At 40.8% G+C, this 17,161-nt stretch overlaps 1 protein-coding gene across 11 annotated transcripts in view; it reads left to right on the top strand.

Annotated features, from left to right (window-relative positions):
* Positions 1–17,161, top strand: part of prdm16 (PR domain containing 16) — a 284,189-nt gene that overhangs the window by 157,397 nt on the left and 109,631 nt on the right. The window lies entirely within an intron of this gene.

Below are 17,161 nucleotides of genomic sequence, written 5' to 3'. Positions count from 1 at the left end.
TTCAGCACAGAGAGGCAATCAGTCTTTTCATCTGCGAGCTTTTGCTTTCACACACCCTCGTACAGTTCCTCCGGGCGCTGGCGGGCTGGATGCTGGGGCGTGTAGGGAGGGAGGAGGGCGGCGGTAAATTACATTGCCAATCAATCTTCTCTTCTCGTCTTGATGAAAGCCGTCCAAACTTTTGCTCTTTAACTAACCCTCAGAGGTCTATTAAGAATGCTGGACATAAAGTGGACAAACAATGGAGCAGATTAAAAGCTGTTTGATTCCACTGGTCGAGTCTAAAGAACGGTTGAGTCGAGGGGGGTGGGAACAGTGGTGATAGGGATATGTTTAGGAAATCTGACTGTTTGAGAAAGAAAAGGTATCTGATGTTATTTTCTTTTTTGTCCCACCGGGATTTTGCCAAGCTATTGCAATGTTGGCCATTTTGAGTGTCTTTATAAGGTCTCTTTTAATCCAAGCATTCAACAGGCCAACACCTACAGGACACACACACAGCAACATTGGCATTGCTTTGGTAAAAACTCATTTTTAATTGACTGTCCTAAAAGGTTTCTAAGTTAATTAAGAAATGCTTATGTTTTATATTCAAAAATTTATTGTCATTTAACATCCTACAATTTTTAAACTAGAACATATTTTAAGATTTAGGAACACAAAGGCAAACTGGATGCTAGTTTTAGCATAAATATATTTTTCTAGTTTTCTTAGTAATGAAATAATTGTTACCTGGTTCTGGACGCATTTAAATGTAATTTGTTAACAGCCTGTGAAGAGTTTTTAAATTATGATTTCTAGCACTTGAGTAGTATTTGTCTTTAGCTGTTTTAAGCTTTTTTTTTTTCCTTTTTTTTTTTTTTTTTTTTTAATGATACTAAGTAGGTTCCGGACACACCACCTCCTGGGATGAAGTGGTTACAGAAGATGAATGATTAAACAAGTGATATTTTATAATAACAACAGATGAATGCAGATTTGTTTTGGACACAGATCTTGTAGGTTTATAGCTGTAGTCTGTGCACAATTACATGCCAATCAATGCAGATTATATGGATTCTGAATGCTAGTCCGTTGCTAATAGTAAACTGAACATAATGAGATTTTAAAAACCTGATGGATGTTGTATTATAAAAGTTTTGTCATGCACTGGTTTATTGGTTTTATGTTTTTTTATTGTATTTCTTTGACACAGGTGAAGATAGAAGTAGAGAGATAGAAAGTGAGCAAGGGAACTCAGTTGGGCCCCAAGCTCAGTGATGCAGACTGACTGTGAAGCTATTTTCTCAGCTCAAAAGAGGGCAAAAATACCATGACGGTCGCAGGACAAATTTCTCCATGCCCATACACGGTATTAAGATGTCTCTGATCCACAGTGGCCCACTGCTCTCCCCTCCTTGTCTCTCTCCCTCTTGTCTGGGACGATAGCCAAGTGCCACCAAGGACACTCTGTCTAATAAATCATCCCTATTTCAACATCTGCAAGGCCCAAAGGCTCAGGCCCTTCTCTCTCTCACCGGGAGACCCCTCAGGGAATGACAAAACCCGTCATTGTCTCAGCTCCAGTGAAGAGGAGTCTCTCTCGCTCTCGTCCGGCCCTTTTGACAAAAGGCGTCTGAAGGCCAGCTTTAGTCTGCCAGGCCGAGATGGCCTGTTCTCTGCAGGGAAGCCACTCTCTCTTGCCCCTGCGTCTTTTTCTCCCTGTCCTCCGCCCTCTCTCGCTCTCTCTCGCTCCCGTCTTTTTAATGCTCTCCTCCCGCGGAGGTCACTAGCCAGGCTCGGCTCCTTTCATTCCCTCTACCGCACTCTCAAGAGAATATAAAGACATCAAGTGAGGAGGAGGGGGAAAAAAGCCAAAATTGGCAGAAAGAGATATTAGGCATGGCTGTCACTGCCATTCTTTGGCCACTTTTCATCCAAAGTGTAGTAAGAAAAAAGGAAGGGTTGGGGGGAGATAGATAAATAAACAGCATGGCTGAAAGCTTGGATTGGGAGCTTGTTACGTTCTTCATTTTATTAAAGCAGATGTAATAAAGAACTCTGTCGACTGCCAATTACATAGGAAAAAGGGGGAAACCAATCCTGGGCATTTAGATGTATAGTTAACTAAGCTAATCGTTGGGTTTTATTGTGTTGTGGAGGGAGAGCATGGCAACCCTGTGTATGCTGAAGTAGTGGCTGAGAGAGAATAGGTGCTAGTGTGAGAAAATCAATTTTGGGAAGACCCTTTGGGTTTGCAAGTCATACTAGTTCACTGCTTTTTAGTGAGTATCTAATCTAGGTGCTGAAACATTAGCTTTCAGAAAGCTTCAAAAACACCATGGCACTGAAACTCTAGCACCAAGACTGTCTAGAGACAACTATTACTGAAGCCTTTTAGGTTTGAGACTCTACATATGTAGCATTAAGAAGTTTCCAACTGTGAAACCTGTTTGTGAAAGAGGGTGATGACTTAAACTGTGACAGGCTGTGCCAGGACCCAGACCAAAGCCATGTTTGTGTGGTCTTAAGTGCTCTTAAGAAAGCTCAAAAGATAATCACAGTTCTGCTTTTTATTCCGAGCCAGTTCAATTGATAAAGGTCTAAATCGGTGACTCATAATGTGTGTATACTCTTTGTCTTACCATTCATGACACATTATCTTTAATAAATGACAGATTATATGTTAAACGTTTAATTGTATGCTTTACTTTTTTGCGGCTTAAACCACTGACATGCTGCTGCAGTCTTTATCCTCCCCCATTCTTTCAAAAACATTTTCATTTGCAATTAACCCCCGAGAAAAATTGTGAATTTCCCGCTGGCCTGTGGGCCTTGATGTCTCAATCTGCGACGCGTCAGCGCCATGAAAGGAGGCATTTGACAGTGTTTCACAGCGTCCAACAGAGCCCCAAGAAAGCCACACGGCTCTGAAGAGGGTCAGGGCAGCAGGCCCAACACCGGCCCTGACTGTCTATGCTGCATGAAAGAGGCAGATAGCAACAACACGCGCATTGTCTGCCTGGACCCGCCGCAGAGCTTCAGAGCTGAGCAGATTACTGAGACTTGTTAGCCTTGGCTGGTGGGCGTGCGGACAATGTGTAGCACTTGGAAAGCACGGAGAGTAAGAAACATTAATACACCAATTTCGTCAGCCACAACACACACGACTCTAACCTCTTGAAAGCCATATAGATGATTTGACTTCACGCATCGACAGCATTCAAACGAGTTAGGTGGACTTTATTGATAATTTGTTGAATGTGTCCATTTAAGGGTCTATAAAAATAGAGAGCTACCTGAATAATTACTGTACCCAATGCTTCATGACTGGCTGAAGAAGGAAAACTAGTTCAGAGTATTCTCGGAAGGACTGTCCCGGGGTCATAAAAACGCTTATGCTTTGTCTTGGCTGTGAGGGAAATGAGAGAGAGAGAGAGAGACAGAGAGAGAGAGAGAGACCTAGTGTCACTCATCATTGTGAGGCCACATCCATGGGAAACACTGAGCTCATGCCCTATCGGCCCTGTAATGGACACTTTGGAGGGGATGGACTGCTCTGATAGGTCCCCAGGCCCTGATAAAGAAGAATTCCTGTCTGGACTCAAACCCAAACAACATTAGCAGCCCCACTGCTAACCCCATCACCCTCTACCCCCTAACACACACGCACACTCATCATGCTGCCCCCCTCTGCCCACTGGCATAAAGCAGAGGCAGATTCCTTTGTCCAGCTTTGGCAAGGCTGGATGGTCTCTCCCCTTCATCACCGCAGCACTTATCTCCAGCCAGAGGGCAGTGATAACACTGTTAACAACAGTAATGTGTGGCTGGACCACTGAGCTGCCATCATGACAAGTGAGAGGGCTCGAAGGCTTTGACGTGTCATTCTTGCCCCTCCACTTGACCACTACCTCAACACATGCATCTAATCTCAGGCTCATGGCATCCTCCCTCTATGGCATTAGAATATGCTTTCCCTGTGTCCAGTGACTTCTTTTAACCAAGGGGTCTATCCTATTTTTTATTTTACTTCTTTTCACTCGTCCCTTGCTGCCCTGGGGGACAGCCTCTTGTTGTTTTTAAAATCATGCTGCAGAAGATTAATGTTGGCCAGAGGAGTGTGTCTTCATTGCCTGACTTACAACCATGGGGCGGATAAAGTTGGTCTTGTGTTTTCTCATGTGAGGTACGGATGAGTTCTCACTCAGCACCGCCAGCTCTCCACGTCCCAGTGGCCGGCCACATCCATTAAGGCAACCGTGACCCTGAAGAAACACGGCACGGACGTGAAATCCATGTGAGACCTTCTGCCTTTTTTTTTCCCTCCTTCATTTCCCTCGTTTTCATTCCTCCCTCTTTTTGATGTTTTTGGTCAAGCATGGGCGTCGATGTAAAAACAGTGCGAGAAAAAATAGGTTTTGAGTCCCTTTTATAAACATTTTCCCTGCTGATTGCTCTACTTACATGACTAATGGAAAGTTCCAGTGAAGTCAAGACAATTTGCGCCCGTCATAAAGTGATCCATCAGCATAAATGATGATGAGACCATTATAAACTATAGTTTACACAGATGACTCTAGGGCACCCGGAGTCTGAGGAGGCCTTGAAGTTCACTAGTTCTGGCACAGACCGAATAAAATGGGTCAACTGGAACATGCTAATCCACCAGATTAACAGTTAGTAGAAGCTCTGACAGTGTTGATGTTTGCTTCCTCTCAGACAGCAAGCTGCTCTTCACAGTATCTGTTCCAGGGTTCTTCATGATAGGGACAGCTTTAAAAAGCACCACATCAATCACCCCGCCTGGCAGTTGTGAGGCCGTGGCAGCTGACAGGGTTGTAAAGTGTTATCTCTTGGCTAATAAACTCATTTGTGATGAGCCGAAGTTCATCTGCAGAGGCGTCTGCAGGAGGCACCTGTCACCTAGGCCTTTATTCACATATCTCTGTGCAGATATGCTGTTCTGTGATCTGTGGTCTTCCTGTCTTGGCTCTGCACACTGGCCATGAGATAAACAACAAAACTGATCTTACACCAGATCTCCTGAAGTGCCTACTGAAGGATAGACTTGCTTCTTATCCTTCCCTATTTCCTCACAGTGCTGTCAACTTGCAGAAGCCCACCTGCAAAATCTAGGCTGATATGGTTGACTCCTTTCTGTCTGGCTTGGATTGCCTTGATTTTCTGGTTTATGCGTTAGAAAAACTGGCCCACGTGCTTTGCCTTATTTACAAATCTCATTCTAAAATATACTGTGCTAATAAAAGGTGGGTTGAGATGCTATCAGTCAGTGTATTTGAAATCATACTTGTTGTTGTTTTATTATTGAAATCAAGGAATGTGGAAGAAACTTGGGATATTTATGCATGACTTAGTTCTGAAGTTCAAAATTTCTAGAAATGTACAGATGCTATTATCCGATTTACAGACTCCTGAAACTCTTAACAATGTAAAATAAATTGTAATAAATGTCAGCCATAAACTCTATCAAAAGATGTTTCCCCTATGTGTCTTGTAGGTCTTGGACTGCTCATCTTTAAGCTAATCTTTGCAGATAGAATAAACAGTGTGCTGTGAATCATGGGAGTGCAATGTGCTGGGACAGGCTAATCAATTTCATTAGCTGTATCAATCATCACTGGCTGACGTTTATTGTGGTGGTGATGGGTTGATCTCGTGGACTTGGGGACAGGCGGCTTCAGTGATAAATGCTGCTATCTCCAGAGAGGAGAAATAAATAGAGGCCCCTGGTGTTCTGTGGGTGAGTTAGACAGAAATATGGCGGGCAGAGGGGAAAATGTTTATAGAGCATATGCAGATCAATCCCAATCATAGCCCTGCTGCATTTCCATGCATTCATATAAGAAAAACACCAATTGATTAATAGGAAGCGATGACCTTTTTGTCTGATGGAATTTTTTTTTGACTGGAAAAATATGATGAGAAGATATTGTCTTAAAACATTCTGATGTTTCAAGCGTCACACATGGACTCCTTTTTAAGAAGTTCTAACAATACATGTCATGATACCCAGCTGATTTGTAATTTTAATTTTTTAAAAATTAATTAATTAAGTTTTTTATTTATTTTTTTTGAGTCAATAATATTGTCCAAGAAATAATTGTGATAAATTATATTTCATTTTTGGAACCAAGATTTAATGATAATATAATATCATAATAATGTATTTACACCCCTATTAATACCAATTAATATTTAGTAAAAACTAGGATATTCAGACATTGGGCTTGGAATATAAAATATGTTAAAATATCCTAAATTAATATAACAAAAAAATAAAACCACTGCTTTCAAAAAAATCAACAAAATGGCCAAAGAACAGAGAGGAGCGAGTGGCAAAAATATTGGTTATGTTCATTCTAACGTAAAACACACAAACAGACCAGTAAACACAACAGACAATAAAGAGGTCTACAAAAGCTATTGAAGAAACGTCCATATATTTTGTACGATGAGACGGTAATGTAATTATTGTGTCTGAAGCTGCACCCTCCGAGTGACAGGAGTTCTTCCAGGACCATCTCTTTCTAGGCTCTCAAAGATAATCAACTTAAAGTTACACAATACTTTGGATTCCACAGGAGCATCTGTGAAAACACAGTCCATTTCTTGAATGGCTCCCTGCCCTCAAAGGCTAGTGGGTTTCCAGGAGTATGTTTATTTTTGCAGTATGGCCAGTCCTATCACAGTTAACCCAGTTGTGGTTAACAGGCTTTTGAGTAAAAGAAGTGTGTTGAAAGAATCTACAGAGTAACTAAACGGATCCTCCAGTTAAACTAATGTTTTCCGTCAGCCTCAAATGCCTCGCATTGTGAAAATACACTGTTTCATCACATACTCTTCAGTCAATAATGACAGAAACATTTCCCTCCACTGAAACTGCTGGCAGCCGATAAATAAAACATAAAACACTGCCTGAACTTTGGCCTTCATCAGCCACACTAGTGGAGGAAATATCCTGTTTGTGATCTGTCCTCTGTATCACCTGACGGTATCTCTTGGCTGCAGCTTTCAATTTCACTCTTTGAATTTTTTAGTGGTCAATGCGAGGACTAATCTGATCTGGACGCCTCTCAAGCCAGAAGGGTAAACGGTTCCCCAGCTACAGTTCATTTCACGCACACAAGTGCGTTCTGTGTTGTCTGCACAACTGGAGAGCTGAAATGATACAAATTCTTGTCCCACCATTATAACCATTACTGTTGTTAGTGTTGGTGCATTTCCTCAACAGAGTGTTGTTTCAATTATCATCAGTGGTAATTGCTTTCTTTCAGTATAAACTGATGGGCAGAGTAAGAGCTTGAACTGTTTGATACCTATGATTATAGAAACAACGTTTCTACTGAGGCATTTTCAAAGGCCTTTCATTGACAAAGCTTGCCTCTTATTAACATTTTTAGTGTCACGAGTTTATTTGTGAGACCTTTCTTTACAAGTGTGTCTGACATAATTCACTTGTTGATGAGGGCCATGTGTGTGTGTAAGCGGTTGGGTGGGTGTCTAACAAGGCCATTGCTCTTCTTCTGTCAGCATCCTGACAAGCGTGGAGCCTTGTTGTCATCATTCCAGGACATCCACAACAGATTACAGTGCCTCCCCACTGTCAGTGTGTCACAGAAATACACAAACATGATCGCCTATTCTCGGCAGCGACATCCTGGACGCCCTCGCACACGTCTCCTCATATGTGTTTTTGATCATGTTTGGGTTCTGAATTTGTCAACTGTATCTGTACACAATTATTATTCCCCAAAACACACTTCAGTGTAAATCAATTACATTTCTTGGAAATTAAGTCTATTCAGAACCTATTTGGTTATTTATGTGATGTGGTTTATTTCCCTTCTGATAAATTAGATTTGTATCTTAAACAAACACTCTATTCTGAATGCATTAGCAGTTACAACAAATGCAATTAATTATTTCCTTTTCACTTTAACATAAAGGAAAAGTCTCATCATGAAAGGTGTTTTTTTTTTGCCAAAATACAGATGTGCCAGACAATTTTAGAATAAAAAAGCCATTAGGAGATTTGGCCCCGGGTGATGATACTGCAGTATTTCTGTTAGGTATCCTTAAATAGTTGTAAAAAGATTCACTGTCTCTTTGGAAAATGTTGGTTTCCATTCGCAGTACAGAAATTCATAGTATACGACTCAGTGGTAGCAATGAATTAGACTGTCTAAATATATGGGTTTAATGAAGGAGAGTCCTCTGCACTAAAGAGAACTGTTTGAGTGTATGTGTGTGTTCAGAGACAAAAGCCTGGCTTATGAGCACTGTGTTTTGCTTGGCGAAGTGATGGCAGCAATTATTCTTTTCCATCCGATGAGACAGATTTAGAGATCCCCTGTACCGGCATTTTCTTTCTTAAATGCAGCCTGTTGCGGTGGAGCACACATTTGTCTTGCCCTACTTTTTTGTCATCATACACTCCCACCAGATAAATATTTGAATAAAATCTTACAGTATTTGAAAAGTTAGCTTTGGTGTTGACTGAAAATAGCGTTATTATTAATAGCCACCCCCCACCCCAAAAATGGGCTTTCATCATACATACATGTGTGCGTGTACCGTCAGTTCATTTATTTTATAGTCAGAAGGAACATTAAATGCAAGTTATTCATCAGCATCAGGACAAAAACAGAAAACTTTAAAAAATATATAGCCACTGATATTTTTTTCCTTTTTTTATTGCTTTTACAAAACCTTGCATGGTACTCTATGTATAATGTTAAAGATAAGGGAAATCCATCATTTGAACACAGCGGCTGTGCTTCTAATTGTGTGAAAATTTCATGATGACCGATAGAAATGCTCCAAGATGACTTAGCATAAAATCTTTTTTATACTGACTTCCATTCAAAGTTAAGGAGTTTTTTTCTTTACTCTGTAAAATTGATGTTTTGGACATGTTTTTCTTTGGACAGCAACGATATGCAAGAAGACTTTAGCTTTGACACTGTAGTGTTTCTCAGACAATTTAAAAACAATTCAGAGTTCTTTACATCACAAACCTAAGGAACCAATCCCATAAACATAAGGGGACTGATTTTCATAGACTTGTTCGTACGCAAGACAAGAGTATTTTGTTACATGCCATTTTTGCAAGCCGCCTTTAAGGCACTGGAGGATTTTTTATTGAAAAGAACAAAATATGTATTTTTGATTAATTTCAGGATGAGATTTGTTGCGTTTTATGGGTTCGACAGGGGAGGGACATTTCTATGGGCCCATTTGATGTGATTTATAGCTAAAGCCATTTTCAGATTGGTGTAAATCCATGATAAAACAAAATTTTAAAATCTTTTATATTAAACATACGGTAAACACAGTCCAGTTTTTAATTCATCTGGGGAAAAAACTCTCATCAGTGAGTGGCTCTTTAACTGACCTCTGCCTCAACTCCAGCTGAAGAAAGCCAGTGCTTGTGACCCCCTTCCCATATGTATACGCACTTAGAGCAACTCACAAGAGACTTTTCACTTTAATGTTTGGTTGGGCCCGGTCTTCCCTTCGTGTCGATATTTGCAAAGCCGCAGTCTGGATGCCACAGGAACTCCTCTTAAATCCTTTCCTCCCTCCTCACCTCACTTGAGTAGCTCAGGCCTTCTAAAGTCACTGAAAGAAATCTGCTCAGAAGAATACAGCATGCTTCCTCTCTGCAGGTGCTTAGGGATTTTAGACAGCGACACAAATAAACAACAAACAGGACAAGATTTTAAAAAGACAAATGTTTTCTCATAGTTGGAATGTGATAGGTTTTAGTGAAGCATACTGCTGTAAACGCTCAAAAAAATGAAACCCAGTTTTCTTTCTTTCCAGCTAGCTTTCAGACTCCAAATGGCGAATACTCTCATCTTGCAAGTATGCTTCTACGTGCATTTGCATACCAGAGAAGTCCTGCTTTGAATTAAAAGCCTATATTGATTGTCAGTAGACAGCACTTTTACCCCTAGCTTGAAACATGCTGCATGAAAGCAGGTATTGATAAAGCAGTATTGGTTTTCAAACAGTCAATCATAGTGTAGGAGAGTGTCATAATAAAAGTATTCCGATAATGAGATAAAGTCCCAGTCCATGCAGGCACTGTCCCATTTCCATCAGCTGCTTTCCGACTGCTGTCTACAGTTACAGTGTATTTATGTAAGTCTCAAAGTCTAAAAGATGCCTCAAGCACAAGTGCAGGCATTGCTTGGTCATTGGTCATTTTGAAACATACATTTTATGATTATCTTGTGAATTACTTTAAAAGCAAGCAAAGGCACTGCCCGCTGTTACGGAGTTAGCACGGGCGAGATCTATTGTCTGCCCTTTATTCCCGTATGATTACTGATCATCCTCCTAAATGACTTATCAATAAACTCTGTCTGCACCTTGATTTATCTGTATTGCTCTGTCAATATGAAGTCCAGAGTCCTGGCTAAAAGGCCACAGCAGGCTAGAGATGATGGATGATAACGGCATGAATAAGAATATGACCCTTTTAATAAATTTGAGACAGCACGTTACATAAACACTCATGTCGATTTTTCCCTGCACCCAGCTTCATAAAGTAAAGTACCACTGCATAGGTGAACGTGCTGAGTTAGCGATGCAGTAGCACACTGGAGGGTCAGCTTTGAAGAATGAATGTATTTCACATGGTCCAACAAAGTTGGTTTTAAGTCTTATATGAGTTACACTATGCTGTCTACGTATCTAGAATTTCTTCTGAAATTAACTGCATTAATAGGGAACGTATGTCCTTTTTGCCATAACAAAAGATTTAAATGCTCTGGGATATTTGTTACTATGCAAAAGACAACAGTAACATTATTGACCACAAACACATATTGGATCACAAACACAGTTCAAATCTCATCCCACAGATATATATCTTCAGGGAACATGGTTAAACCACTCTAAATCCAGAGCTGGGGGCTTTATTCCTTTTTACCTGGGACTAAGGTTGGACATTGGTGCAGCAAATTCATCATTCTGATTGCAGTTGCTTTTAAAGGAACGTTGTGTAATATTTTTACCTTAAAATGACAAAATTACAAAATCATTTTGATGCTCCACTGACCTGTAATAGGAGAATACATCCTCTGTCGTTGCTACTCTGGGCACAGCATTGTAGATACTGCAGTTCTCAGGGGAGGGTGGGGTGGTTTCCTACCCTACTCTAAACTTTACACAGTGCAGTTTCTGTAGTGCTGAGCCTGGATTAGCAACAACAGGGGCTCTGATCTCCCTACAAGTCAGTGGAGCAACACAATGATTTTGAAGCTTTAATTTTAACCTACTGCTCCTTTAAGGTAGCCAATTTTGGCGGAATGTTTTTGAATGGAACACTGTTCAACCTAGTACTGACGCTGATGTGTATTAAAATCTGATGCGTGTGTGTGTACTTGTATTAGCACCACATACTACCATGTCGATGTCACTCTAATAGTCAGCACTGTCCTAGGGTTCAATGAATCCTGTACAAACTGGCTACCCCTGTAGCGCACCCATGTAGTGGAGCTCATAATGTGGCTGTTGAGTGTAGCTACATCAGACTAGTGAAACACACATCCTGTTTGATCTTATATCTCGGTTAAAAGGACTCATGAACCTATTTCACGCGCAGTGCAGAAATGTGAATCGCTCACGGAACGCTGCTGTGACCTTCCACACAAAGGCTTGAAGTGTTTGTCCACTAAATCTGTCATTGTGTTTCGCCCTCTATCTCTCCCACACCCACCTCATCCTGACCGAAAGCAAGAGCCACTGTTAGCTTTAGCCGCAGTGATAAGTGTTAAACAAACTCGCATTGCGAGGCTGTCTCTCCTCTCTCCTTTGTGTTCACACAATAGGAATTCAGCATTCCTTTAGCCATCCGTTTCACCGCCCGCCACGTCTCTCTCACATTCCCTGACAGGACAGGAGATGCTGATAAGAATATAATAGAGAATCAAACAATGCTAAGCTGGGAGCGATTATATTTAATTACCCACGGTGGAGCGTTCACTATCAGTACTCCCTTGATGTTTGCCTTGGCCCGAAAATGCTGCAAGTCCTCAACTTATTAAAGTCATAATGAATATGGCCTATCAGATTGTCGCTACCTTCCTGGTATTTACCAAGAACTTTTTATTTTACTGCTACTTTGAGCTTTTATGTGTAGGCTCTTTGTTGAATTATGCTTTAAACTGGGATACCACCGGCCAGTGGTGTGCCTACAGCCCACTTTGTATCCCAGAATGACTTATAGGTTCCTCAGTTTTAATGTTTTAATATGAAGCCCCAGCTGTGATACAATCTCACACCATGCTATGTGAAAACATGATTCAGACATAACCATTCACAAATTCACAAAAGGCCCAGTGTAGGAATTTACAGATATAGACATTGTGTCAAAAGTAAAGACACCACTTGGACTGAGGTGTGTAGGTCACATTGTGTTGGTTTAGTAGCCTAGATCCACCTTTGCAGCATGGCTTCTCCTTTTTTTTGGACCCATAAAAACATGACGCTAGTTCCTAGAAACACTTGTCATCTTTCTCTCTCCCCCTCTGAGCTGTTTATTTTCAACTATACCAAACCGAGCTAGCACTTCCTCCTCTAATCTATATGTCAGGAGATCAGTAACGCTCCGGCATTTACATATCTAAACGTTGCACCCTTCTCCAAAACAAGAAAATGCTCTCAATAACTGCGAAGCAAAACTTTCAATTTGTGGCTTGCTTGGTGTGGTCGAGCGAGCCAAAGGGATGTCACTCAGTCGGTTCAAAAGGCCTTGAGGTTTGTTTTCTGGTGTTTCTTTTTGGAAACTTGCGGCTTTTGACATCCATAACCATCTATTGGCCGCACTGCTATATTGCCTCATATTATCCAGACTTGAGGAGAATTGTTTTTGGCAATGTGCACCGATATTTTCCCCCTGCAAAAGCCCTCAGAATGTGCTTGTTTTACTCCTTACCCCCTGTGTCAAGTTGAGAGAGACACACTTTTAGAGTTCCATTCCCAGTTCTTCCCTAATTGCAATTAGAATAAGCCCAACTATGCAATGACAAGGAAGCATTGTCATTGATTTGATTGAGGCTGTCTTTTACTTGGCACGAGTGTTAAACTGAAGGGAGGGGGAAAAAAAGCTATTCTGTGAAATGGAGGGGTGTTTTCTTTGCCTGTCGTATGTCTATTAAGGCAGCCCAGTGACTGAGGTGGAAAAGCTTGGCTTGTTCGTGTGTGTCCGAAGGGTGAGGTTGTTTTCTTTTGTCTGTTGGTCATCACTGTGTGTCAGTATGAATAGGGATGGAGGAAAGATGAGGAACTCCTGATGTTGCCTGCTAACAAAGGTGTGCTTATAATGTTAATAACAGTGATGTTTTTTTCTTCTTCTGTGGTGAACACATACACATTTTCTTTGTCTCTCATCCATTTCTCGCTCTCTCTCTCTCACACCCACACACACACATCCACACTCTTGGTGCTAATTAGGTTCAGACAGTTGGGCTGAATCATGCCACAGGTGGCTGCACTTTCATCAGCAATGCTTGGGCCCCTTATTTATTTTCAAAGTCCTCCACCACAGCACCTCTGTTTTTAGACCCTCTCTAGCACTGTCAGCATGACACGCTAATCACCAGAGCTTCACGGTTTTTCATTTACATAAGAAACCGTGACATGCTTGTGTAAGCAAACGTCACGAGGAGCTTTCTGAGAGATTCAATTGTGCATTTTATGTCTGTTTGGGAAAAACATTGCAATTCCCGCTGGACTGTCCCTGGCACAAATTGTCCCGTCATGAATAAGAAAAGGGGAAAATATCAGAAAAGTCACTTTGAAATGATTCTGACATGTCATAAATCATACAGACGCTCATGGCAAATAGTTCTTTCCAACCATCTAATTAATACATTATTTATTTGCTCAACACACACACACACACACACACACACACACAGTCAGCCCTCACACTCTGACGTTAAGTCATTTATCCAGCTGGGTACTGGGGCAAGTATAGGTAACCACATACACATACATGTAAATGCACACACAAACACATGGCATTTAAACCCTGTCACTCTAAATGTGAGATTTGAAAATCATCTAAAATTAGCAGGCCCTCTGTGAAAACACTGTGGCACACTCAGCATTCAGTTATTTTTAGTGACATTTAGGGATGTTGAAGTTCAAAAAAAATGTTTTGACCTTTAAATGATCATTATTTAGATTATTATTATTCACCATTAACCAGAGACTGTCTTAATGCTTTTGAATGTTTGGTGAAAAAATGGTCCCCGATTTTGGTAATAGACATTTTCAAGTGAAACCAGTTGATTATTGCATGTGATGTGGTTTAATTCTTTTTAAATCTAGATGGTAAACCCATCTATTCAAACAGAAACTTGTTTAGTGGAAACACAATAAAACAACCAGCTTTATTGGTTACGCTCTTCTAGGTTAATGGTTAATACACCAATTATTTACATCCCTACTTCACACCAATGAAATCATTTGTAATTCCATTCATCACTTATTGACTTGGGTTTACTTTAGTGTGGGTGTTGTTTTCGTTCCATTTTCCAGGTCCTGTTTCTTCTCATAAGGAGGTTATTCAGAATAGACCCCTAATTGAACCTCAAACAAATCTGAACTCCAGTTTGACTAGGGATGGTGTCAAATCTGTGAGGTGGAAGACGCCACGTAATCCCAGTCTGAAAGACATTAAGACATCAGTGAACCATTTCATGTTTTCACATGTCTGATGGAGTTTCTGGTTACTCTTGTAGAGTTAGATACACACATTTATGCTTGGCATACTTTGGAGAGAGGGGGGCCTACCTGAGAACTGTTGGGGGCGTTTGCCGTCTAAACAAAGTTTGTAAACTGTTGCAGCTGCCCATTGACACTCTCTCTCTCTCTCTCTCTCTCTCTCTCTCGCTCTCTCTCTGTGTCTCACTGTGGTATGGAGAGAGCTGGGATCTGGCAGAACTAGAAGCAGACTGCAGTGTAATTATACTACACACATTTATAAACATGCGCTAAGTGTGCATGTGTGTGTGTTTGTGTGTATGTGTGTTTGTGTGTGTGCCTGTGTGCACAGTGTCAGGCGGCATGAGTGCACAGGGAGAATAGCTTGCATATGGTGCGGTGTAGAATATGAAAGAAACAAAATAAAAAAATAAAAAAGCAGCTGCAGTTATTTGGTTGGGATTCTGCGCCACGCTTGTTTAAATGTGTCATTCGAATGCGCCGGCACCGTAACGTTGTTTTGGATTTGTGCGGCCCTGACATGGCTACAGGATTGAATTATGTATGTAAGTAGTTTAAGTAGACTTGTTTGAGTATTTGTGATGTAATTGCTTCCACTCGGTCGGCTTGGATACACTGACGGCCTAATTTAAGGAACCACAGCATTTGGGCAGCGCACGCAGCTGCCAATCAAAGTCTGATAAAGGAGGTGCTGGGAGACCTTTAAAAGAGGGCATTCACACACATACACTGTTTTTATTTTACATTTTTCTTCAGTTCATGGGGGTGTACATGAGGTTTTCACCCACCCCACCCACTTAAGATTTTCTGTACACTTATACTCACTCATTCATGCTCAAATGATAGATTTTTCTAAAAATGTAATTAAGATGTAAACAGGAATTATGTCCATACACATCAGTTATCTCAAGGAGAAGAAGAGATGTGGATGTTAGTTGGCTATATATAAAAATATCTAATCGAAATATCTAATAGTAATAATATCTGATTAATTCCTAGTATCAACATTGGTAGGGTTGCATCGATATGGGAAATCTGGGCAGATGCTGCTATCTGATATCATACATGTACTATCTACCAGTGGCGATATCAATATTCACATTTATAAAATAGATTTGAAAACATTTTAGCTTTAAACTCACTGTATGCAAAAATCAAATGAAAGAGTAAAAAAAATTAAATCAACAAATTAAAGTAAACAAGTCAGGCTCTTGAGGCTCCCCTGGTGTAGTTAATTTTTACAGCACTGTACTGAAATCAGTGGAGAAGTGGAGGGAGGGTGTATGAAGTTTATTATCTCCTTGTTTTCTTTCAGCATAAGATGAATATAACAGCAGTTATCAGTTTGAAATATAGGCAAAATCAAAGCAAAGTGATCTTTAAAAGAGCAGATATCTGCTGATACTGATATAATCTGGCCTCACTAAAAATGACCTAAATGTTTACAATATGAATTAACTTCTGTATTTTTTTACATTCCATATTTGGTTGATTGCCTGTATAGAAATGGCATATACAACAAATATTGCTATGTGAGACAATAACTATATACACTATTGCTTCTTTTTCTAAATCTTAACATGGCAACATGTTCTTCTGCCAAATATACACATGCTTTTTCAGTTCAGCCGTCTCTAAATGTTTGTTACAGTGTGAATTACGAGGGTTAACTGGAGATTGTGTTAGGGAGCACTCTGAAATTGTACCACATCAAGTTCAACAAGGGACGACATCACTGGCCACAAACCTTTCACCACCCTAACACATCTTCCATTCAGGAGATGAGAGGGGAAAAGGAGGTGGGTTCGGTCTGAGGGGATCAGTGTGTACCCCTGTAATGCAGCCCAATAATCCCACAGCGTAACCCTCTTCCTCTCCTCCCCTGCCACGAATGAATGAACAACACAGAGAAAGTGCTGCGCTCACACGAGCAGCCATTATCTCCTGAACCTGGGAACAGACTAGCCTCTCATCACAGTCCTGAAGACACTGGCCACATTCTCGCTCAGAGCCTCTCTAGATAAATATTCCCCAAGGCCCCTAATTCCACATCTCCTCCTCCGACTGTCTGCGCTCACCAAAATTTCCTGCTCCCGTGAGTTAATGTCAAATCTATGAGTCTTTCATTTCATCACACAAAGAGGTGGCTTCAGCCTCCACGGGCCAGGCGGGAAAGTGTGGGGGGGTTCCACGGGTCAAACGATGGACTCCTGTCCCATCACTCAGTAGCTGCTTTATGCTCCATGCTTGTCAGGTTTCAGACCCACTTAAAGTCTAAACCCAGCCCCCCATAGTGACACACTTTCACTGTTTTTCTTTTTTTTCCCCCCTTTTTTTCTTCTATTTATATAGAAATGGAATTTGACTATTTGAATAGCTACCAAATAACTGTTTGATTCAAACCCCCATTCTTGTG

The sequence above is a fragment of the Hoplias malabaricus genome, chromosome 14 (genome assembly GCF_029633855.1).
Source record: "Hoplias malabaricus isolate fHopMal1 chromosome 14, fHopMal1.hap1, whole genome shotgun sequence".
Classification (NCBI taxonomy): domain Eukaryota; kingdom Metazoa; phylum Chordata; class Actinopteri; order Characiformes; family Erythrinidae; genus Hoplias; species Hoplias malabaricus.
This window is presented reverse-complemented; position numbering and strand designations above follow the sequence as displayed.